A 25,763-nucleotide genomic window follows, 5' to 3' on the forward strand; every position below is an offset into this window, starting at 1 on the left:
GATGTTGATCTTTGGAAGTAATTGAGGATCGTGTTGGGTCTGTACACGATTTAAAATTAATTCAAAGGATGTCCAGGATCACTCGATAAAGAATTGAAAAGGAGGATCGATAGAAAGTTTGTCGAAGGAAATGTGAGCGTGAAATTATTTAATATCGTCGACTCGTGCGGGAAAAGGAGTATATATATTTGCCAAAATAAAGCGAGATGCTTCGAATGGTGAAAGAAATAATTTTCTATCGATTCTTCTCGCACGGTGGTCCGAGACTGGCTGTCGGCGATGCTGACAACCGAGCGCCGTAAAATATCAGTTTCCTGTTACGAAAAAAAATGTTGAAGATATTGAATGTTAAAGTCTGGCTTCTTTTAACGCGTCGACTGTCAACGTCGCGTCATGCATATGTACGACCGTGATGTTTCGGTCATGGTGGCGTCATTCTCGTAAGGCGTGACATTTAAATACAATGGGTGTTTGGAAGCGTGGCCTCCGCGGAGACGTTTGGTCGTATTGGCGAAGATAAAAGTAGCTACCGAATGAAACGTATAAATTAAGTTTTATGAACTCGCCTCGGAAACGAATACATTCGAGCAGTCTCGGACGACACCCGATGCTATTGGTCGTTAGCTGAGCAAACAAAAATATAAATTATGCAGCGAGGTGTTTGTTACTCGAATACTTTTCCAAGTTATATTTCGCCCACCCTCGGAAGGATCATGGCTCGAGTAACATCTCCGTGCACAGTGTACACTACTGTACACTACTTTCAACGTGAGTACATCCACTATCGACACTTTGTATTCTCAACATGATCATATATTACTTCCAGTTAACCTTCGACTCGATAAAAATTTACAATGATTCTTGGAATATTCTAATCACATTTTCCGAGCTCTGTACAATACTTTCAACACGAGTACATCCACTATCAACACTTTATATTCTCAACATCGTCATATATTACTTCCAGTTAATCTCTGTGTCGATTAAAATTTACAATGCATCACGAAGTACTCTAATCATATTTTCCGAGCTCTGTACACTACTTTCAACACGAGTACATCCACTATCAACACATTGCATTCTCAACATTTCCATATATTACTTCCAGTTAATCTCTGTGTCGATTAAAACTTACAATGCATCACGAAATACTCTAATCGTATTTTCCGAGCTTTGTACACTACTTTCAACACGAGTACATCCACTATCAACACTTTGCATTCTCAACATTTCCATATATTACTTCCAGTTAATCTCTGTGTCGATTAAAATTTACAATGCATTACGAAGTACTCTAATCACATTTTCCAAGCTTTGTACATTACTTTCAACATGAGTACATCCACTATCAACACTTTATATTCTCAACATCGTCATGTATTACTTCCAGTTAATCTCTATGTCGATTAAAACTTACAATGCATTACGAAGTACTCTAATCACATTTTCCAAGCTTTGGACATTACTTTCAACATGAGTACATCCACTATCAACACTTTATATTCTCAACATCGTCATGTATTACTTCCAGTTAATCTCTATGTCGATTAAAACTTACAATGCATCACGAAATACTCTAATCGTATTTTCCGAGCTTCGTACACTACTTTCAACACGAGTACATCCACTATCAACACATTGCATTCTCAACATTTCCATATATTACTTCCAGTTAATCTCTGTGTCGATTAAAACTTACAATGCATCACGAAATACTCTAATCGTATTTTCCGAGCTCTGTACACTACTTTCAACGTGAGTACATCCACTATCGACGCATCGTACTTCCAGAATATCGGCGTACGTTAAACCGAGCGAACCAAATATAAATTATACGGGAAGGTGTTCGTAACTCGGATACTTCTCCAAGTGTATTTCGCCCACCCTCGGAACGATACTCTCCCGAGAAACATCTTCGTGCGCAGTGCGCAGCGAGGATTCGACAAGATTCGAGGGGGGAATTTCGCGCAACGGGGAGTCCCTAACCCCCCACCCCCGCCCCTTCTACCCGGTTCTCCGTCCGGTTGCAATACGTTTCCGATGTTATCCGATGAAACGACGGCTCGATATCTCGTGACATCCAGCGTATTCACGGCAGCCGAGATGCAAATGTCAAAAGATCCGCGACGAGGCAGAAAACGAAACGTCGACGAGAGACCTATCGAGGCTCGTGAATCGATTCCCGATAATGGAAAGAAAGAAACTCCTCGGTGCCCCACGGTCCGTCTGTCCCTCTCTTCGACCCTCTTCCTCACTTTTTCCCTCTTTCGTTGTTTCTCGTCCTCTCTCGATCTTTCTTACTCTGTCATTTCCTCTCTCGTTCCCTCCCTATCTCTCTCTCTCTCGTTCACAATCTGTTTTCCATTCCCTCTCGTTCTCTCCTCCACAATCTCTCTCACTCTCGCGCACACTCTCGTTCTCTCCCTCGCATTGTCTCTTACCCTCTCTCTCTCGGTCTCTCAGAATTCTCTACAATTCTCTCGCACTGTTTCCCTCTCCGTGTCTCTCCGTTTCTCGCACTCGTGCGTTCTCTGTCGCTCTCCACCAGATGCAGGATATGCATTCTTCGGGACCAGGGTCGACTCAATGTCCGCGACCCCTGCGAGACTTAAAATTTCGATTACGTCCTTTTGCCCGAGGGCACAGCTCGCTGTTGCTCCCCGCTCACCGTTAGGATCCCCGCACCCTGGCCCCCCGATTTTTCGTTCCCGATAAGAGGAAAAAAGAATCGACGAATCGCGCGCGCGACGAAAGATTCGAACGCGAGATACGTCGTCGTCGTCGTCGTTGAAATACACGACGCCGTACGACGCTCTCGTCCCGGAGGATTTACAAGATTTCTTTGGTAGGAGGCGCGCAGGCGCGCGAGAGCGTATTCGGGTCTCTTTGTTTCCCTTTTTCTTCACCGCCGTCTTTCTTCCTCGTCGCCTCGACGTTACGCGCTTTCGTGTCTTCTTAACGGGCATCGCGATCTGCCCCCGAGCGACTCCGCGCGCTGATAATTGCTTCATTCGGATACTTTAAATCGCTCCGTTCAGGGTTACCCGGCACGAAGAAAACGAAAGTCGCGCACGATTTATACGCGCGCCAACGAAACCCACGATCGCGACCGATCTCCACCCGGACATTTTTCTATACGGTGCATTTCGAGAGAGGTAAAATTACAAAATCGTCGCGTCGATTGGTTTTTTTTCCTTTCGTCGAATTACGAGGTTTCGCGAATCGAACGAGAGAAATTTGTGCATCGATGCGTGCACTCGTTGCGACTGAAATTTTTTGCGAGAAATTAGCTCGGGAGAATCTACACTTTGCACTTATTGTCCGGTAATTAGTTAGAACACTTTGAAAAGTACTCGATTTTTGCAAAAAGTGTTCTTCGAGCGTTAAAATTTCAAAATCGTCGCGTCGATTGTTTTTCTTTCGTCGAATTACGAGGTTTCGTCAATCGAACGAGAGAAATTTGTGCATCGATGCACTCGCTGCGACTGAAATTTTTTGTGAGAAATTAGCTTGGAAGAATCTACACTTTGCACTTATTGTCAGAACACTCTTATTAATTAGAACACTTTGAAAAGTACTCGATTTTTGCAAAAAGTGCCTTCGAGCGTTAAAATTTCAAAATCGTCGCGTCGATTGTTTTTCTTTCGTCGAATTACGAGGTTTCGCGAATCGAACGAGAGAAATTGTGCATCGATGCACTCGCTGCAACTTCAATTTTTCTGTGAGAAATTAGCTTGGAAGAATCTACACTTTGCACTTTACACTTTGCACTTTGCATATTGTACTTTGCACTTTGCACTTTGTATCTTGTATTTTTTTCCAGTAACTATGTGGAACACTGGAAAGCACTCAATTATTGCAGAAAGTGCCTTCAAACGTTAAAATTTCAAAATAGTCGAATCGATTACTCTTCTTTGATAAAATTGTTGAGTTTCGTGTATCGAACGAGAGAAACTAGAATCGATGCACTCGTTGCACCTGCAATTTTGCCCGAAAAATTGGCCTACAAAATTCTGCGGTTTACATTTTTGTTTATTTCCGAATCGTTAAAATAATTATTCGTACGAATTAAGGAACAAAATACAGAACTGGCGTCATTGCCTACATTCTCATCGAAGTAACGAACAACGATTATCGAATCGCTCGCTATCGTCGTAGAAACGATTCCCTCATTGACGTTCGACCGATCTCGCCTAACTGGTAGTCCTTTCGCGAGTATTCGTTACACGTGTTACAATTTCGTTGTTTTGCTCTTTATCGCGGAATTATCGCGAAACAACGCTCGTATAGAACTCGCGGAGTACTGCGACGTTCTTCGAGCGTTTCGATATCGCGAGTATTTCGCTGGACGAAAATTTATTGGATTTTCAAAACTGATAAATCGCTTTCTAGCGTACAAGAGAAAGTACTTACACTAATCGGTGTATCTCGGTCGTTAAGGAGCCCTGCTCGTTTAACGCAGCCGGTCGCGAAAAATTAGTAATTGCTATTAAGAAGGAATAGCGATAATTTCTTCTTGTTGGGCCGGAAGAATTTACGGGAATGCTTGGCTGACCGACACCGGTCTTTTGTCACGATCTCGTGGCGATTTCTTCGGTTTCTCGTACAAGTTCCCTCGGACGCACCGGGACACTATTTTCTTGCTAGCTGTTCCGTCCGGGCATCGAGACCGCATTCCGCCGCTCAAAACCTGGACGACGATCGTTACTTTTCCGCGTGTAATTGAACGAAACGAAACCCACGGATTGTGAAACGCCGGACGATAGAATATTAAAACCTTTTACGCCGGTCTACGTTAAAACGCTCGAATCGCGAGATTAAAATTTATATTATCCATGCGATCGTTGCAAATTGAAACGAAGCGGATCGCGAAGCGCGCAGAGAGATCGAGCGCTCGAGTCTTTTTGCACGAACCGAACACTTTTACACTTGTTCCTTGTTTTACACGCGATCCTCTCTCTGGTGCGCTTTTTATCGCCTCGATTTTATCTAAGACTGCTTTCAAGGATGTTTTGTTTATTTTTTATTTTTTGTATTTTTGTTTTTGTAATAACGCAAATGCGTTCGATTGGCTACGGAAATCGGGTTTTTCGAAAGACGAACCGATCCTTCGATGCGTTTCGTTCTTTGCATTGCGATGCGTTTCAATTAGCACGGTATTTGAAAAGACACGCGCAAAAAGTATTATACTTTTTGCACTCGTTGAGTATTTCATGGAGTGTAGTATTTTATAATCTTCGATACGTTAGATCTTCTCTATTAGTATAATGTCGCGAACAATGCGTCCATTGTAATGTATTCGAAACAAGTATTTCGAAACTCCACGAATCTCTCGATGTATTACATTTTTCCTATCGTGTAGCATTTTACATACTATGATATTTTTTACAAATTCACAAATCCTTCGAAATGTTAGATCTCCATTGGTATAATATCGCAAACAATGCGTCCACTGTAAAGTATTTGAAACAAGTATTTCGAAACTCCACGAATCTCTCAATCTATTACATTTTTCCCATTGTGTAGCATTTTAAATACTATGATATTTTTTACAAATTTACAAATCCTTCGAAGCTTTAAATCTTCTCTATTAGTATGGTATCGTAAACAATGCGTCCATTGTAAAGTATTTGAAACAAGTATTTCAAAACTCCACGAATCTCTCGATCTATTACATTTTTCCCATCGTGCAGCATTTTAAATACTATGATATTTTTTTATAAATTTACAAATCCTTCGAAGCTTTAAATCTTCTCTATTAGTATGGTATCGTAAACAATGCGTCCATTGTAAAGTATTTGAAACAAGTATTTCGAAACTCCACGAATCTCTCGATCTATTACATTTTTCCCATCGTGTAGCATTTTAAATACTATGATATTTTTTATAAATTCACAAATCCTTCGAAATGTTAACTCTCCATGGTATATTATCGCAAACAATGCATCCACTGTAAAGTATTCGAAACAAGTATTTCGAAACTCCGCGAATCTCTCTGCTATGATACTTTTTACAAATTTACAAATTCCTCGAAGCGTTACAATTTCCCATCGGTACGGTACGGTTGAAAAATCGTAATATCCTTCAACGTGTTACATTATCCCCCGGTCGTAAGCTTTTTCGTTATATCGAAGTTCCGTTTATGCGAATCAACGTGCCGGGACGCGCTCGCGTCTACGCAAACATCCTCGCGGCAAACAGACATAAAGGAGCATCGGAAATTCTTGCAAAATCGCGCGTCCAAGTCCTCGAGAGCTCTTCGGACCGTCCAAGAGAGAAACCGAGTTCAAGGAGCGCGCCAACTCGACTCGACCAACCAACCAACCAACGTATGAACGAACGAACGAATGAACGAATGGACGAACGAACGAATGAATAAACGAACGAACGAATAAACGAATGAACGAACGAACGAACGAACGAATAAACGAATGAACGAACGAATAAACGAATGAACGAATGAACGAAAGAACGAACGAAAGAACGAACGAACGAACGAACGAAAGAACGAACGAACGAAAGAACGAACGAACGAGCTTCGAGTGCGCGCATTTTGCGTCAATTTGGTTATTCGCGACGCCATAGGACGTCGCAATTCTCTCCGCATGACCGATACGAAAGTCTCGATTGCACCGCGATGCATTTCGAAAGAATCGAGTAACCGTTCCAATTGCCAGACCGGGTTCAAAGGAAACGCATCGATCTTCGAGCGGAGATCTTTAAACGCGGTGATAGAAACAAGAATCTCGTTTCTCGACGATTTTTACTTATACTTTCGCAACACCTTCATCGTTACGTGTATTTAGAATTGTATCTTCACACTCGAGAACCATTCTACGTTACGATCGCGACTCGATGCAGTGTGATAATTCTAACTTTGTTAATTTTCTCCAGAGTTACAAGACGCACGTTACGATACAGGATTCGAATGAATTGTACGATTTATTCTCGCGTTCCGTTTAAATGATTTCTTTGTTCAGTTTCTTGGATAAGATATTCTTTCGAGAGCAGAAAGAGTCTTCTCTAATTTATCACTTACGACGGTTGGAATGATTTCTTTTCAATGATAGAATTTTATTTCATTCTATCTTCGTTATTCACGATGGTATAGATTCATCTAATGTTTTATTTTCGAGAGAAAGAATTTGTGTTTCGTTTTCTCTTAAACGTTTAAGAACGTGTCGTTAACGCTAAGTAGAATGCTTTTCCTTCTTTTGTGTAACTTACTAGAAGACACACGGAAAATACAGTTTCTAATCTCGCGATACGCTACCGGTTCCGCGAGATTGGTTCGCCCGAACGAAATTTCACCGTATTCGAAGCTGGAATTTAACACGGCCACTTTCTCCGAAAATCCAATCTCGAGCACACCTCGAACAACAGAGTATTCCTCTCCCGTGCTCGATTACGAAACAATTATTCGTCATCGGTCCCTCGCGTACACTCGTGGCGCTGACTTCACTTTTTTCGACCGCTACCATCCCGATCGATATCGTAATAATTACCGTAATACTATACCGTAATCGTACACCAGAGCCGAAACGTATCATTTTCTTTTTATCAGGAGATACGATATTAAGACGATGATAGCCTAATAATAATAATCTCGCGTTACCGCTTTGGTAACCGGAATTAAAAGTATCACCGTACTATCGTTCATCTTCCATCTAGTTTTCTTCGTTTTTTGTCGTCGCAGTGTACGCGCGTCGAGGAACGGGGGAAATTGTACGTAAGTTTCTAAATTTTCATTAAAATGCGCTCGATTGAGAATCGGAGAACCGAATGCTCGGGGAGAACAAGCTGAGTAACTTTAATCTTTTCTTCCGACTACCCTAATTATTATATTTACTACTCTACTATTACGTACACTCCAACTACTACAATTGTATATATATACACAATTATTTAATTCATTTTCAACTATTCATTCTTCTCCACTCCGCTCCAATTGTGACACACAACAGTATACGTACATAACTATTGGATTTTTTCGGAAAGTGATTTCGTTTTCCAAAATGGAGAATATATAATCGAATATATAATATACAAAACTTTCCAAACAACCCAATATTATTTAACCTATTCTCGACTATCTCTCCTTCCCCTCTCCACCCCAATTATTACGCAATACGCGCAAAATCATCGTTCGACTTTCTTACCTTAAATTCCCCCCATCCCTCTTCTCTCTCCGTTTCATTTCCCCCGGTTCTTCTCGCACTATTTCCAACTCCGCGTTAAAAACACTCAGCCGTAGCTCTCCTTTACCGTGTACTCGCTCTTACCAGCGTTCATCGATACTCCTTTTCTCCCCTCCCTCGAGTAGAATCTCGTTGCCGTAAAGACGTTGCGTTATTATTATTATCAACGACCGAGCGGTACACTCGGCGGCACGATCGGACGAGTTTTTCAAGGGGAATTCCGCGCGACCGGGCCGTTTCGTGCACTCGGTCCGTGTTCCAGCTTTTACTAGAAATCATTCACCGTACGATCTTTCTCGTACGTTCGATGACTTAATTGACCCCGGAGTGATCTCGACGAGACACGAACGTTTTCATTTCCAAAGAACCGCGGAGAATGCGAACGGGGAGCGGTGTACACGAGTCGCGGTGAAATCGCGCGCGTACGATACGCGTAAACGGTACGTAGACGGGTCTAATTGCAAAAGGATCCTCGAATCGTCGATGAAACGATTTCTCGCGATGCCGCGCGTGCATTCGTCGTTGCAACGTGGATACCGTAGCGCTCGTCTCATTTGTCACATTTGCAACGCGTTATGGCCGGTAAGCTTGACCGCGAAAGTCGATCGGTCTACACGAGCCAATCCACGGGTTTCCATGTTCGCGATAGAGATTTCCTTTATACGCCGGGCCGCGTGATCCACTTCGGTTTTTGCCACCCTCGCTCTACCCGAGCGCTCTCCCGATACCACTTATAACGACGCCGGTTCACAGGACTCGCGCGGCGTTGTCTAATTAAAAGGATCGTTTGTGTCCAACTTTTTCCCCCAACGATCGCGGAACGGAATACGTGAAAGTGTACGGGACTGATGTATGGGATTGACACTTTTCTGAATACATTACCCGTTCCCTTGCCCGCGACTGGTTCGGTGCGCCGGTATACGGAGCTAGGTACACTTACGGGCAAAAGTCCACGGAAGCTTCGTACCGAGTCGGTTGCAAACGATGCTTTATCGAAACGTTTTCGGATGGGCGTGAAAGGGGCTGTTTGTTCGTACAAATGTATCGTGGGAATTATTATAATCATGCATTGGGAAATAAAGGTGGAGAAAGTTTTTAGGTAATTGTATCGATTTCTCGAATTGGTAAATTTCAAAAATTCAAATTCTCGAATCGATGAATATCGAAAACTCGATTTTTGAAATTCGCGGGTCACGCGATAATTACCGAACGAATTTTCACGACCGAGTCGGAGAATCGTGCGCACGCGTTTCCCGCGCGAACGATGAAAAATTCCGCTCGATCCCCGAAAATGTGTTTTCCCGATTCGCCTCGCGTCCCGTACGTACGAGGCGTAACGGTGTGGTTTTCCCGATCGGGTTGTCGCGTCGCGAATAATCCCGACGTCTTTCTCGGTTCGTTTCCTTTAAACGCGTTCCAATTGAATACCGAGTACCCACGCGAACGGTTGCCGCGATCTCGTGCAGAAGCGGACCGAGGCCGCGACACGTGAGGTACGCATGTAAACCGAACCGTCTCTGAAAACACGCGATCGTTCATCACGACACGTTGCGCGCCCGGTAACTCGGAAATCGCCCGATCCGCGGTAAAGCCTGAAATTACTAGATCGTAAAAGTTACCCCTAGGTATTCAGGCTGCGAAACGAGCCAAAGAGAGTAAAAGAGAGAGAGAGAGAGAGAGAAAACGTGGTGCTCTAAATTCATTTACGAGAGAGGCACAGTCGTAACAGGCCGAGATCGTCGAGCCGACCGTGCAAAAAAAACCACGGTCGATGCACGAACGCCGCGCGCCTCTCGCGGACGAAAAACCATGGTGTTTTGCCGCGACGTAGCTAACCTAACCTATCTTCGTACGCGGGACGAAACGTTCCTCCGCGTCGACTGAATTACGATCGCTGCTTCCGCCATCGAACCCTTTTACGAGGCGAGTGGCAAGTGTACTCGAATATATGTAAATGTAAATTCGTTGTCCGGTACGAACGAGATGGCTCTGTTCGACGATAATCCGTGCTTACGAGCACCGACGGCCGACAGCCATTTTGAATGTTCGGCTTAGGACGAATGCGCGCGCGTCCACGGTCCCCGTGAACGACTCGCTCGGGTCGGGACAGATACTGCTAACGTTTCACGGTGTAATAGATCACGAATAGAACGACGATTTCCCGCATAGTAGGATTTTTTATCAAATTTTCAATTGAATATTTGCGCAACGAGTCAATATTTGAGTACACGTTGGAATAGAGGTTCGAGGGTAATGCGTACGGAGACTCGTGAAATTTTGAATTGAATATTTTTGCAACGAGTCGAAATTTGAGTATACGATGGAACGGAGGCTCGAGGGTAAAGGGTGTAGAGACTTGGGAAATTTTTAATGGAGTATTTCAAGATGAACGAATCGAAATTTAAGCGCACGAAGAAAGGCTTGAAGATAAAGTGTATAAAGATTTGTGAAATTTTGAATGGAGTATTTCAAGATGAACGAATCAAAATTTAAGTCCACGAAGAAATGGAGGCTCGAGAATAAAGAGCGTAGAGACTTGTGAAATTTTGAATGGAGTAATTCGCGATAAATGAATGAAAATTTAATTACACGATAGAATCGAGCTTTTCAGTCGTGTCGGTCCGCGAAGAAAATTTTCAATTCAAAAATTTCAAAAATCCAATGGTAAAATATTTTACGTTAGATTCGAAAGCAACCTTCGTACCTCGGTAACGCTCTAAATTATTCTCCGTACAGCGATATACCGCACAAAAACGTTTTATTACAATTTTTACAATCCGACATTCGTTCGTCCCCGGTTACACCTTTGGCAACGAATTAACGGTGATGAAGAGAATTTATGGTAGATAGGAAGCGAACAATGACGATCACGATACTGTATCTATTCACAATTATTTGCAGACCGTAGCCGTGAATAAACTGAGTTACAAGCGACTGTTATAACCGGAGAGAGTTCAGCAGACTCTAAAGACCTAGTCGTTAAGATCTAAACGTTGAAAATAAAGTACCTGATTGCGCGTAGGTATTTCAAGAATTTCAAGCAACGGTGACTCGTTCTACTTGCGATTTCTTCGTCACGGAAATTCGAAAGACGGTACATTTCTTGCAGAAATCTACGATGGACATTTTTCCTTCTGTTAGATTTTTTAAATAAAAGTAAACGAAATAGGCTCGGTGCTTAACGCGTTAAGCAGGAATCTTAGAGTCGACGATTTAGAATTTCTCTGATCGATCTTCTTCGTGAATTCTAGTGTGCTCTGCGCGAAATTATTTAAAGATACACCTTACCGTTGAACGATCTGGAAAAAGAAACGTCAAAATTTATTTTTCACTATTTTTCAATCCGGTGACAAATTCGAGCCACCATTTATCGAAATTTCTTTTTTCTATCGATCCATTCGCGCGAAATGTGTCCACGATAAAATTACGATTAGAAACAACTACTAAAATTATCTAAAAACACTTTACTCTTGAACGATCTAGAAAAAGAAAAGGTGAAAATTTATTTTTCACTATTTTTCAATCCGGTGACAAATTCGAGCCACCATTTATCTGTATTTCTCCTTTTGCCCACTGTCGATCCATTCGCTTGAAATGCATCCACGATAAAATTACGATGAAAAACAACCTTACCGCGATGAAATTCACCGTTTCTCGATCCCTGTGAAAAAACAAGCAAGATTCGAATTTCCACCGGTAGAAATTGAGACACTCCGAACCGTTGAGACACTCCGATTATACAGCTTTCCGAGTCTAATGGAAAGATGGCCGCCGCTCCACGGCCGTGGTGATCGCGATAAAGGAGTACGAAGCTCCACTCGGCGATATGATTTAAGAACGGTTAACCAGAAAACGAACGTAACGGCGACGAGTAAATAGAGCGTCGTTCGAGAGCGCCGGGTTTCCTCGTTCTCGAATAAAAAGTGACGACGGAAACGGGCAGCCAGCGGCCTTCGAATCGGCCAAAGAACACGAGGCTGCGGCACGATAAGAAACACGATCTAAACGATGTGTAATCGTTAACTAATGCGAAACGAAACGGGCCCCGATACCTTATAAATCGCGGTTGCCGTGCACGAACACGCGAGTACGGCCAGGTCCGTGAATTCTTTATTGATCGGCGGTTACTACGCCGCTACCCCCATAAATTGCTTCTGTAAATAGGGTTCAGAGAAATTGTTGTATCTAGCGTGCACTTAATCGTTCGCGTAGCGAAAGTGCAAGTACGCGGCACGATGTTCGGTGTAACGTTTCTCGTTGCCTTAATCGGTATTCGCAACCCGATTCACGTGCAAGGAAATGGATACGGGAATGCGACGCGCAAGTGCATCCGAACCCGCTTTCTAGCCGGTGACTACCATTTTTTTTTTTCTTTCTTTTTTTTTCTTCTCCTTCTTCTTCTTCTTCTTTTTCGCTCGGGAGCGAGGCTCAGCATCCAACATGGAAGATGACAGCGAGACGCGTGCATTACGATCGAAACGCGGAGTATTCGACGATAACCTCGAGTTTTGTAATACACTGTACACGGGACACGATGCTCGAAAGGTAATAACGCAAGGTGGATAGGAACGACCACCTGAACGCATCGGGTACATCTCGGAGATCGATTAGAGGACAGGGTTGTGTCTTTCAAAGACTTCCGGAAGTTTTTTCTTTTTTTTTTTCTTTTTTTTCTTATCCCCTCTTTGTACAGTTTGGAATTAATTTTACATTTGGCAAATTTTATCATCGGTTCAACGTGGATTTGGTAATAGGACGTGGATTTTTCCACCGGTGGTTTGTAGCATTTATTGACACGTTAGAATTACGAGATGATTTTGGATTGATAAAGTTTGTAGAACGTTTTCAATCTTTTGTAATATTCGGAAAATTATATTAACAGTAGAATGTTTGTCGAGAAGGTTTAAGTATTTTCCCCGGTGGTTTGTAGCATTTATTGCCACGTTAGAATTACGAGATGATTTTGGATTGATAAAGTTTGTAGAACGTTTTCAATCTTTTGTAATATTCGGAAAATTATATTAACAGTAGAATGTTTTTCAAGAAGGTTTAAGTATTTTCCCCAGTAGTTTGTAGCATTTATTGCCACGTTAGAATTACGAGATGATTTTGGATTGATAAAGTTTGTAGAACGTTTTCAATCTTTTGTAATATTCGGAAAATTATATTAACAGTAGAATGTTTTTCAAGAAGGTTTAAGTATTTTCCCCAGTAGTTTGTAGCATTTATTGACACGTTAGAATTACGAGATGATTTTGGATTGATAAAGTTTGTAGAACGTTTTCAATCTTTTGTAATATTCGGAAAATTGTATTAACAGTAGAATGTTTGTCGAGAAGGTTTAAGTACTTCCCCAGTGGTTCGTATCATTTGTTAACACGTTAGATCTACGAGATGTTTTCTTCAATATAAGTCGAACAGACTGATTGGACAATCTTCGTTCGTAGTTTTTAGCATATCGTACAATTACTTTTTCGATCGTTTCTTAAGTACTTGTTTCTCGTGAACCAAGGTGCAACACGTACACATTTACTACAACACGTAGTATAATAGATCGCCGAACCTTGATATTTTTAATACGACAGTTTGCTCGGAGACGACTCGTGAATAGATCGAAACTACTGTTCTCTCGGTATCGCGCGAAATATACATTAGTTTCGTGCATAGATTTGTCGGTTGGTCGATAAAGCTTATCCGGTAGATCGTGTACAGTTTTCTATTACTCGGTTAGTTTATTGCTACTTTGAACGGAGTATTTGAACGATTAATGGCGTCACGTCTGGAGCAGGATGTACTTGATAAGCCTTTCCGACCGGTCTGACTAGCAGATCTGGGACGAAACGCGGCGATATTGCTGTCGGTGCCCGAAAGTATTGTTATTAGAAAATCGTGAACTAATTGCGAGGAAATGGAAATATCTTGGTTAGAATTTTTTCGCCAAGTTTTAGATACCTGTGAATTTCGAGCGTATACGAGTTCGAGACCTCCATGAATTTGAGACACCGCTCGAAGTGGTGTCCTAATTCTAAAGTTTAGAGCTTCTATGAGTTCGAAGCTTTCGTAACTTTGAAACTCCATAGAAACTCCAATAACTTTGACGCCTCTGTAGATTTATAGTCTTCCACAAATTTTGATCCTCCGTGAATTTAAGGTCTCCACGAGGTCCTAATTTGAGCCCCCATAGGACCTCCGATAACTTTTGCCTCGGTAGATTTGAAATCTTCTATAAATTTTGATCCTCTGTGAGTTTAAGGTCTCCACGAGGTCCTAATTTGAGCCCCCATAGGACCTCCGATAACTTTTGCCTCGGTAGATTTGAAATCTTCCGTAAATTTTGATCCTCTTTGAGTTTAAGGTCTCCGCGAGGTCCTAGTTTGAGACTCCATCTAAGTTTGAGGTTCCGATAAGTCCGAGATCTCTCTTGAGATTACACCCTCGTAAGATTAAGACCTTCGTGAGTTTTGAATCCTTGTGTGCCTAGGATTCCTGTGAATTTGAGACCCCCGTAAGTTCAAAACCCTAAGTAAAATGGCTCCCCTCACGATACGAGCTTGTCCAGATAGTGGTGAAAGGATCAAGTATTAACCGATCGTCCGAAACCTAACTCCCAAATAAACAATACTTAAGTTACTGTAAAGTAAGTCGATTGAAAGTACGCATAAAAAAAGAATACAAACCTTCGAAACTAAACGAACAATTCATTTTTATCGCACAACCAACCGACGAAAACGCAGTAATATTCTTCTTATCCGCGTAGTGAGGTTTCTTAAGAACAGTAAATCCAGAATGGAAAACAAGAAACAAAACGATGGCCGGAAGTTAGCCAGACTGTATTTACCGCTGCAACGTGTTTAAAAATCGACAGTTCGATTTTATTTTTATCAATCGACGGTTTCTCTCGCATATCGTGGAATGTTCCTCGTTAATTTGCCGTTTAACGTTTCTGTTTGATTCGACAAAATGGCGAAACTGCCGGATAGGTACATTTATACCAAAACGACGGTGCATCTGATTTATACACGACACTCGGTTACTTACCTTGATCTTTTATATTAACAAATCGAGACGCGAGACCCGCGCGATGTAAATACGTTCGTATAATATTTCCTCCTCGTTTCGTGCTCTGAAATTAATCCTAGCAATAGAATTCTTCCTATCCAATTAAACGCATATGTAAATTTCAAACTAGATTTTAGTATCCATGTTTCATCTAGCGGGATCGCGGAGTCCTTCCTCGCTCTTGTATCTTATAGGCGACAACTTATCATCGAGTTATCTGCAAACTGTCTCCATTAACCTCTTTCAACGTCCACTCGCGGACACCTTTACCATTTCAATCGTTTCGAAATATTAGAACACGGAAGTGACGGAGATTACTTCCACGGTACAATTATTTTAAATAATTGAAAGAGTTGAAAAGAAGATAACCGGTGACTATCGCTACGAGGTTGAATTTTTAACAGATTACTTCCACGGTACGATATTTAAAATAATTGAAAGAGTTGAAAAGAAGATAATCGGTGACAATCGCTACGAGGTTGAATTTTTAACAGATTACTTCCACGGTACAATATTTAAAATATTTGAAAGAGTTGAAAAGAAGATAACCGGTTACAATCGCTACGAGGTTGAATTTTCAACAGATTACTTCCACGGTACAATATTGAAAATAATTGAAAGAGTTGAAATAATAACCGGTGACAATCGCTACGAGCTTGAATTTTTAACAACCCCATTGTTCGATGTTCGATTCCGTTTAGGTGTTTAAATTAATTCTCGATCTTCTCGTGACAAATGTAACGTTCACTTATGAATAATTCAATTACACTTCGATCTTCGAAATAATTTTCTTCGGCTTCTGTACATTCCTACCTGTTCGCAGGTAGCTGGTGAACCTAACCTTCTTTCGAAAAAAAAAAAAAAAAAAAAAAAAACACACACAACGATTTCGCGATTTATGGCTAAACGATGTTGAATGTATGCGAAACAAATAACAGTACCGAAGGGACTAAGCCTGGTAAATAAACTGCACGAGAGTGAATTTCCCAACTCAAGGAATCTTAGCCTCCGGGGAGATTTTTCTCGAGTTGGAATGCGTAAAGCATACAGCGTCTAATGTGCTGTTTCTTGGAGAACATCGTGCTTACGCTTTTTTTAATGTTACGTCGATTACAGAGTCTGGTTCTACGGTTTCAAAGTCAGTCTCGCACGTGTACCTTAATACCCTAACGTAACAGGGGAAAAAGGTTCAGTTCGAACGAGCACCCCGGTTAAATTAATTAAAGAGAAATTAATTCGATACGATTAATATTCTAATTTTTACCGCGGCTAAATTTATTTGTAGATTCAAAATTGATCGTTACGCCCAACATAATTGAAATTCTAATTTTTACAATTAAATTAATTCAGGGGAGAATTAAGTTCGTACCCTCGATGCGATTAATATTCTAATTTTTACCGCGGCTAAATTTATTTGTAGATTCGAAATTGATCGTTACGCCCAATATAATCGAAATTCTAATTTTTACCACGATTAAATTAATTCGTACCCTCGATGCGATTAATATTCTAATTTTTACCGCGACTAAATTTATTTGTAGATTCAAAATTGATCGTTACGTCCAATATAATTGAAATTTTTCTTTTTACTACGATTAAATTAATTCGTACCCCCGATACGATTAATATTCTAATCTCCACCGCGAGTAAATTACTCGAAAACTTCGAAATTAATTGTCACACCCAATTAATTGAAATTTTTCTTTTTACTACGATTAAATTAATTCGTACCCCCGATACGATTAATATTCTAATTTCCACCGCGAGTAAATTACTCGAAAACTTCAAAATTAACTGCCACGCCCAACGTAATTGAAATTCTAATTCCCGCTAGGATTGAATTAATTTTTCCACCCAATATAATCAAAATGTTACCTAAGTTTGTACCACTTTTCGGTCAATTTGGTAGCCGTAACTTAACTCGTGCGCCCGATATAATAAAAAATTCGAATTTATAGCACTTGGTCGGCTCGCTTTGGGCAAACATCAATTTTCAACGCCTGATGTAATCGTTCGATATTTACTCGACGTGTGATAAATAAAAGATCGTCGTTTGCTCGTTGTTCGGCTGAAAAACAGTCAGTACCCACCGTGTTCTCCGATCAACGAACGGAACCGATTTCTCTGAAACCACAATTGGAGCGGACGAAGCTGCGTCGTGGAGCGACAACGAAAAAAGAAAAAGAAAAAGAAAACGAAAAAGAAAAGAAAAAGAAAATAAAATCGAAAGAGAAAACACTGTTGTAGACGCCGCGCGGGCCGATGCTGGTACTTGCGCCGTTACGCATTTTTCGTGTCGACGGTCGTGTTCGCCACGGACTACATTCCTGACCAAGCTCGCCACGCGACACAACAAGGGCTTTGCAAGTTTCCACGGTCGTCGAACGTGTCGCACTTGAATGCGTTTCACCCGGCCGGGGACGTGAAAGTTCGACGAATCGCGTGCCGTGGCGAGAGATGAAACGAAAAGAGAGGAAAACGAGACAAGAAAAACCGAAAAAGAGACGAAAGAAAAAGACGAGAGAAAAGAAAACATGTTGTAATAGACGCGCGGCGCGTTACGCTCGCTTTCACCCGATCGGGGCTACCGATAGTGTTCGCGGTCGTTTCGAACTATAGTAACCCGCACGTGTTTATTCGGATCGCCGATCGTTTCACGCCCGGCTATCATTTTAAACCTAACGTGTGTATTAAAAGTAATACGATCGATTTGTTTTACACGCGCCCCGGTGTTTTCTTTTCTTTTTTTTTTTTCCGAGGGACCGCGATAAATAACGCATTTCACGGCCATTTGAGAAACAAATCGACGACGGTGGTAATAATTTACCACGCGATGCTAATGCTCGTTTCTGAAAGGTTTCTCGGTTGATACGGACCGATCTTTTTCATCTCGAACGACCTTTAAAATCGCCACCGATTCACCGAAACCGCATCGACGGCGGTCGTACGAATATCGATGAGTTTTTCTGCGCGTATCTTCGCGGTTCTCGACGCTGGAACCACAGCAAAGGGGATCGGTTCGAATCGTTTCGAATTTCTTTTTAATATCGCTCGATCGTTGAAAGCGTTTTTGTCAACGATATTCGCGAACGATCGTCAGAATAGACGAATTAACGGTACTCGTAAATTAATTTACCTTCCCCGCGTTTAACTTCGTAAACGGTGGAAATAGTAATACGTTCAACGTCGGTGGTTTTAGTATTAATATTTCCGCGAAATCGCGCGCGAACCACTCGTAAAATCGTGCCAATTACCGGCCTCGTTAGTAAGTACCGGTAACGTTTTGTACTTGTTCTACATCGCGAAGGAATTTTAGTTTCAAAGTATCAAAGTGATCGATCAGATCTGTTTCGAGAGCTTTCTTCGTTCACTCGAAGTTCTTTGTTTTTATACAATAGACAATAACGAGTTTTTAAGCAAAATAGTATCTTCGTCGACCACGAATTTCTTGTGTTTCTGTTTTATTCACCGTTCAAGGTTCTTTTGTTTTTGAATGATAAACGATGGCAAGTTGGTAAACAAACTGGTACTTTCATCGACCACGAATAAATTCACGTCTTCGAAATAAACGCGACTCCAATGTTTTGACAACTTCTGTCGACAATTTGTAGAAATACTGAAAGATCTCGGGTATAAATTGTTTAAACTAGTTTCAGTTGAATTTTTGTTCCGGAATTGATCTCGGAACCGGGCTCGTTTAATCTTGCCTGAAAATATACCATGCCTTGCTAAGTACGTCTCCAGTGTACATCGTTGGTATCATACATATTTCAAATAGCTTTTACGATATTAATTTATCGTTAAAGCAGTCGTACATCGTGAGAACTGGTTGTCCAGCATCCAGTCCAGCTGGTCAATTTTTAAATTCAGCGCAACATTCTTAAAAACATTCGCGAATCGTTTCATATTCATTACTACGTACGTATACAGTCAACCGCAAAAGTCCGTAATCGCTGCATAAATTCCGCTATTATCGATAACACAGGTGCTTCTGCAATTCTACTCGGATGTTAAATTATTCGACGATCGACGCAAGGAATAATATTAATCGACTATTTTATAACACATTAACGCACGAAACGTATCAGTTCGAGAAAGTTTAAATATCTCCCGATGCGAATATCTCGAGTTATTACGGTCGTTGAGTTTGTTTCTTTGTGCTCCGTAAGTGTAAAAAACAAGAAATATATGTATAGAGTGTCGCTTGAAAAATATCGATGACCTTGAAACCTCCCAAAGAAGAAAATATGACCTTCAGAAAAGTACTTTCAAAAGTTTCAACTCGTAAACTACTTTTTATGCGTTGTCACTCGATGGCTAGTCAAATTCAAATTACAGAACGAAATACATCGCGAGGAGTAATAATTTTAACAAATAACCATCTCGAGTTCCTCTATACGCCACTTTGAAACACAAGAAAAGTATTTCTAGCCTGCGAACGAGGTTCTATTTGAATCTTCGATTCTCTCGACCTTCACCCTGTTCCTTACTGTAGAAGAAAAAAAAAGTTACTAGACGATTATGCGCCATTTTGAAACCCAAGAAAAGTACTTCCAACCCACGAACGAGATTCTATTCGTAATCTTCGATTTCTGCTTTCGACCTTCAATCTTTTTCTTACTCTACAAGAGAAAAAAATCACTAGACAATTATGAGCCATTTTGAAACACAAGAAAAGTAATTCTAACCTACGAACGAGATTCTATTTGAATTCTTTCCTTACTCTAGAAGAAACAAAAAGTCACTAGACAATTATGCGCCATTTTGAAATCCAAGAAAAGCATTTTCAACCCACGAACGAGATTCTATTTGAATCTTCGTTTCTTTCCTTACTCTGGAAGAGGAAAAAGTCACTAGACGATTATGCGCCATTTTCAAACCCGATAAAAGTACTTCCAACCCACGAACGAGATTCTATTCGTAATCTTCGATTTCTGCTTTCGACCTTCAATCTTTTCCTTACTCTAGAAGAGAGAAAAGTCACTAGACAATTATGAGCCATTTTGAAACACAAGAAAAGTAATTCTAACCTACGAACGAGATTCTATTTGAATTCTTTCCTTACTCTAGAAGAAAAAAAAAGTCACTAGACAATTATGCGCCATTTTGAAATCGAAGAAAAGCATTTCCAACCCACGAACGAGATTCTATTTGAATCTTCGTTTCTTTCCTTACTCTGGAAGAGGAAAAAGTCACTAGACGATTATGCGCCATTTTGAAACCCGATAAAAGTACTTCCAACCCACGAACGAGATTCCATTCGTAATCTTCGATTTCTGTTCTCGACCTTCGCCCTTTTCCTTCCTCTGGAAGGTTAAAAAAATCACTCGACGATTCTACCTTCGAGCGGCTAGAATTACTTCAATGCCTACTCAATTCGTTCGCGAGTAAAACCGTTTCACGGTCCCCGGCCTCGAAGCTGGAGACGTAAACCGTATCAACGACGGTCCGAGAACTCGACTAATAACGAGGTGTCGCCGAAAAGTAAAAAATTCCTGGTCCCGCCTCGGTTGTAATTCTTCCGGTAATGATACGCTGTCCGTCTAATTACCGCGGCCGAGAAATTAGAAAGGAAAAGGTGAATGGCATCGGGGTTACGCGAAAGTCGGACGCGCAAGCACCGTGGTACCGTGTACGTGTGTACGTTGCTCTTTTCAGTAAACGTCGATCGAGCATCAATCAGGGACAAGCACGGTGCCTCGTTAAACCGTAGACCACGTAGGTGTACGCGAAACAAAAGTCCAGCGAGCCACGGAGAGCCATAAGTCACCCGAGCAAATGATGTTTCGCTTTTAATGTAGGTCGCCATAACGCAGCCGTGAGTTTTTCCGCTCTTCCGAGTTGAACTCGCTGGTAGATGTATCGATTAGACGACAGTCTCGTCTCTTTTTACCACCAGAACGGATTGATAAATGAACCGCGCAACGCTCTTGGAATCTTGTAGTTTGACATAATATGGTTGATTAGCGTACCACGGCCGGATCAAGTTTGATGAGATTTTCATTGGCCGTGTCGCTTTCCGAGTGTATTAAACCCGTCGGTGTAAACGTAATACAGTGGGATAGATTGATGATGCGTGTTCGAGGGAAAGTTATTAACTGGAAGAATAAACCAGAATGAGCCATTTGAGCTCGCATGGGGTTAACGAGAGGGAAGAAATTAAATTAAACGGTTCAACTTGACTGGATGACTGATTCGATGTATAATGAGTTAATTTAAGTATCGCCCGAATTTTCCAGGGAGTTCCTGCGGTGCGTTATTATGGACGGGGATTCGATTGTAGCGGTACGAAATAATTTAGAAATGCGCCAGGTACACTTCTCCGACAGTGTTGCAGAGTTTCCGAGTGATTCTTTATTCGGTGAAAATTTAGCGGGAGTGGTAGAAAAATTAGTCGTTGAATCGATGATCCAAAGAGTTGAGACTATTTGAACGTTTTATTAGGTATTCGAATACTAGGATTAAACTTCGAAGTAAACTTTGAGTATGTGAATATTATTACTCGAATACTTGGATATATAAGTAGCGTCATTCGAATATTTGAATATGTGAGTATCGTTACTCGAATACTCGGATGTATATGTAGCGTTATTCGAATATTTGAGTATGTGAATATCGTTACTCGAATACTCGGATACATAAGTAGCGTTATTCAAATATTTGAGTATGTGAATATCGTTACTCGAATACATAAGTATCGTTATTCGAATATTTGATTATACGAGTACCATTATTCGAATATTTGAGTACGCGAGTATCATTATTCGACTATTTGAGTACACGAGTATCATTAATCGAACACCAGGATATATAAGTATTATTATCCGAACATTTCGCTACGTGAATATCGGTGTTTAGCTACAAAATCGTGTCTTCGATACATTTAACAAGGTACCAACAAGAATGTCCAATTTTGTGGACTGTAAATTTCATTAAACGACATCGAGAAGATAATACGTCCCATATGTCGATTCATTTCGCCTATTCGAAATGCCACCTGACGCCTTTTAAGGTCATTATTACACCGTGTCGTGATTCCGAGCAAACCTCGACTCATTGTGCAGCTTGCGCCTATTGTGTCATAGTGCTCGTAACTAGCAACCGTGTGGGAAAGAGGAAAAATAGCAACTCCTGAAATAGACCGGGTCACGTTGAAGAGGGTCAGCTGCTGTCGTTGCTCGTGTGTACTGTTATCGTCAGGTTTTCTCGGAAACACGGTAGATTTCGCAAGAATGGTCGTGAATCGTTCACCAAGTCCATATTTATCCATTAAGTGCAACAGGTACACTCCAGATGGCTTACAAACGGTCCATTTCGATTATTTTACGTATATTCGCTTTATAATTTGGGCTTTTATTAGAACCTGATAAGAAGGTACGAATACGGTAAAAATATTTAAAAAGTAAAATAGAAAGATCTAATATATATTTTAAACGTAGAAGACTTACAAAAATACACTTGTCCAGGGACTATGAAATTATTAATACAGCACTGTTGTACAGTATGATGTTTATGGACGATAGTATAGAGATTAGAGTTGAGCATTATCGAAACAAAAATTTATCCAAGTAAAGAGTCCGTGTTTATTTCGTTATAAGAATAAATTTTGTCCGTCTGTCGTTAATTGCTTTAAATAAATAATTCGATACTTTATTTTCACGAAACGTTTTAAAAGTTTCGTGAATATATTTATTCCATTTCGGATTGTTAATTATATATACTTATATAAAAGTATGTACGTATATACTTTTTAAACGTTGAAATCAATAGAAAGAACATAGTATTAATTAAGTAAGAAAAATGATATCCATGGCATGTATAGAATATTATGAAGAAAAAAAAGTTTACTCGACCCTGGGGATTCGAACCTGCGACAGACTCGCTTGTTTGCGTTTGGACGCGGATCGACGCTGAGTAATCGATAATTACAGATAAACAATTCATTTTCCATGTGGCAAATGACATCGACGGATGAATGGAAAATTGTAAAAAAGTTTGTCAGAAGTGGGATTCGAACCCACGACCTCCACAGAGGACCAGAAGACCCAGAAAAACCTGTCGAACAGGCAAGGTACAACCTTGAGTCTGGCGCCTTAGACCGCTCGGCCATCCTGACTTCGTATCAACGGTGTTTCAATTAGCCATTATAAGATACAATACTATATATAGCTTTGAAAATATATAAAATTAATAAAAATACTGATTCGACTTAAACATTTGCACAATGCACAATATCGATATTAATTTATCGATAAAGAGTTGGTAAAAAAATATTCTTTAATACGAAAACGTGTCTTCTGATACAATTTTGTTAATCGAAGTAAATTAATAAATTTGAAGTTTTACAATGAACTATTGTCAATATTTTTCTCGTAAGTGGAGTAACGTAAACTTAATTATACAATTAATCGCTAAGTATTTATTTCGATGAATGTTGATTCCACAGTTTTAATATTTTATTTTATTCTTATATATCTGTAACGCAATCGGTGTACCGCGATAAACGAACGTATTTCCAATCCTTCTGTATATTATCTGCGAAAAAAACGTGGATCGAAATATTTTGAAAAAATAATAAATGTAGAAGTAAGTCGTTTCGACGAATTTATGGTTTTGGTCTTATTTCAACATACGAAGCCTTGCACAAACACTCTAATCGCGGGAATTAATCTAATGTCGTGACGTCGGAACGACTCTACGCGAAACTAAATAATATTCCTGCACGCGTGTCTCGTAGATCAATCTCTTCGTTATAATATAAATTAGCCTCCGTGTTGCCTCCTCGAGAACTCGATTTCGCGGAACTCCAATACCGTACAAGTCACCGATACGCAGCGAGCGTAGCGATGGAATCGAATCGATCGAAATCAAACGTTGTTCAAAAACATCGAGAACAATCTGACAAAAGGAATCGTGCCATCGATTGTTTTTGTACCGATATTCATGTTACTCTTACAATCACCTCGACGACACTTGTGCAAAATATTTTCCGATATTCTCCCTACTGAAAGAACCTTCCGCAACAAAACAAATCACTCTCCATTTTCACGCGTTTTATCCGATAATTAAAACAATAAACGTTCCAGTGTCCTTTCCACAATTCTATAATAGAATCCATACGATCTAAATATCAAAAGTGTCTCCGATATCAAAACTACCCGAGTCGTCGATATAAAATTAATTTACCCAACAAAAATTATCAAACGCAAGATTCGATCTATGGTACGGAAATAAAAAATCGAATAATGTTTCTCCAGACCGATTTCACTCGTTTCGGAGTAGAACGAAAATCTTTCGTCGATTCTGTCGTGTATAAAATCGTGAAAAATTTGATTTGGTCGAAACGAAGCATTATTCCAGGCAACGTGATGTCGGTTCGTATCCATCGCTACCGAGCCGTCCGTCCTAATTCATTCTTATCTGGTCCCGGGGCCCCAACTTCGTCCCTTCCATCGATCTGTCCGAAAAAAGAAGAACGTACGAAAAGGAACAAGGGGCACGGTTACTATAAACGATTTATTGCCACGGATCCAACCACGCAGAGTCTCCTCCAATGTCATGGCCGACGATTGGCGAACGTATTAGAGGTCTTGAAAACCGGATAACCGAGTATTCGACCACGGTGGCACCTTCTCCGTACTCACCACCGTGGAACCTTGCACGCGGCCTTATTCTCGCGAATTTTCGCCTCGCCCACCGTATCCGATATATTCGTGAATCGGTTCACAAAAATGTTTGGACACCATTTTCAACGCATCCTTAATATTCTATTCTCGTACACTGAGCGATATTAACGCTCGAGTATGCGCCCGGGCGGTCTACTAGACCCCCCATAGGGGGGAATACATTGAGCGCTGTCGCCTGTTATAAATTGCCTATTTTTAATCGAATTTAAGAGAAATGAAATACATTATTCGGAGAAATGATATTTACACGTAGTAAAAAAAAAAAAAAGGTAGTAGTTTGGTAGACCATCGCGCGTCTATTTGTGTTACGAATGTGATCGTGTATTTAAGAATGAACGAATGAATATTAAATTGCCGTTGCGTATTAAATTATCGTTTAGGAAGAATGTAACTTCTTCTAGGTGATTTTATTGCAATGTTTACGGACCTGTAGCCCGCTTTAATGATAATAAAGCAGTTCTAACAACTATTTGTTCCAAACATGAGCGTGTCTACCTAGGCATTAAATGAATGAATTGTAAATTGCTCCTGTGTGTTAAATAATAATTTAAGCAAAAGAAATAATATCTAGATGGTTCTCTCTCAAAGTTCACAAACCTATAGCCCGCTTTAATGATAACGAAACAGTTCTAATAACCAATTGTTACAAATATGAGCGCGTCTACTTAGAGATGAAATGAACAAACATTAAATTGCTCCTGTGTGTTAAATAATAATTTAAGAAAGAAAAATAACACTTAGATGGTTCTCTCTCAAAGTTCACAAACCTATAGCCCGCTTTAATGATAATAAAACAGTTCTAACAACCATTTGTTCCAAA

At 40.6% G+C, this 25,763-nt stretch overlaps 1 protein-coding gene, 1 long non-coding RNA gene and 1 other non-coding gene across 8 annotated transcripts in view; 1 reads left to right on the plus strand and 2 right to left on the minus strand.

Moving 5' to 3' along the window:
• Positions 1–25,763, plus strand: part of Dgo (ankyrin repeat domain containing protein 6 diego) — a 279,288-nt gene that overhangs the window by 182,800 nt on the left and 70,725 nt on the right. The gene's annotated exons all lie outside the window — the stretch shown is intronic.
• The window catches only part of LOC143144569 (uncharacterized), an 89,883-nt gene that overhangs the window by 56,180 nt on the left and 7,940 nt on the right, over positions 1–25,763 (minus strand). The gene's annotated exons all lie outside the window — the stretch shown is intronic.
• Trnal-caa (transfer RNA leucine (anticodon CAA)) lies at positions 23,254–23,373 on the minus strand. Its single transcript has 2 exons — positions 23,336–23,373; positions 23,254–23,308 (listed from the first exon to the last, which is right to left on the minus strand). It is a non-coding gene; the product is annotated as a tRNA-Leu (tRNA).

The sequence above is a fragment of the Ptiloglossa arizonensis genome, chromosome 3 (genome assembly GCF_051014685.1).
Source record: "Ptiloglossa arizonensis isolate GNS036 chromosome 3, iyPtiAriz1_principal, whole genome shotgun sequence".
Classification (NCBI taxonomy): domain Eukaryota; kingdom Metazoa; phylum Arthropoda; class Insecta; order Hymenoptera; family Colletidae; genus Ptiloglossa; species Ptiloglossa arizonensis.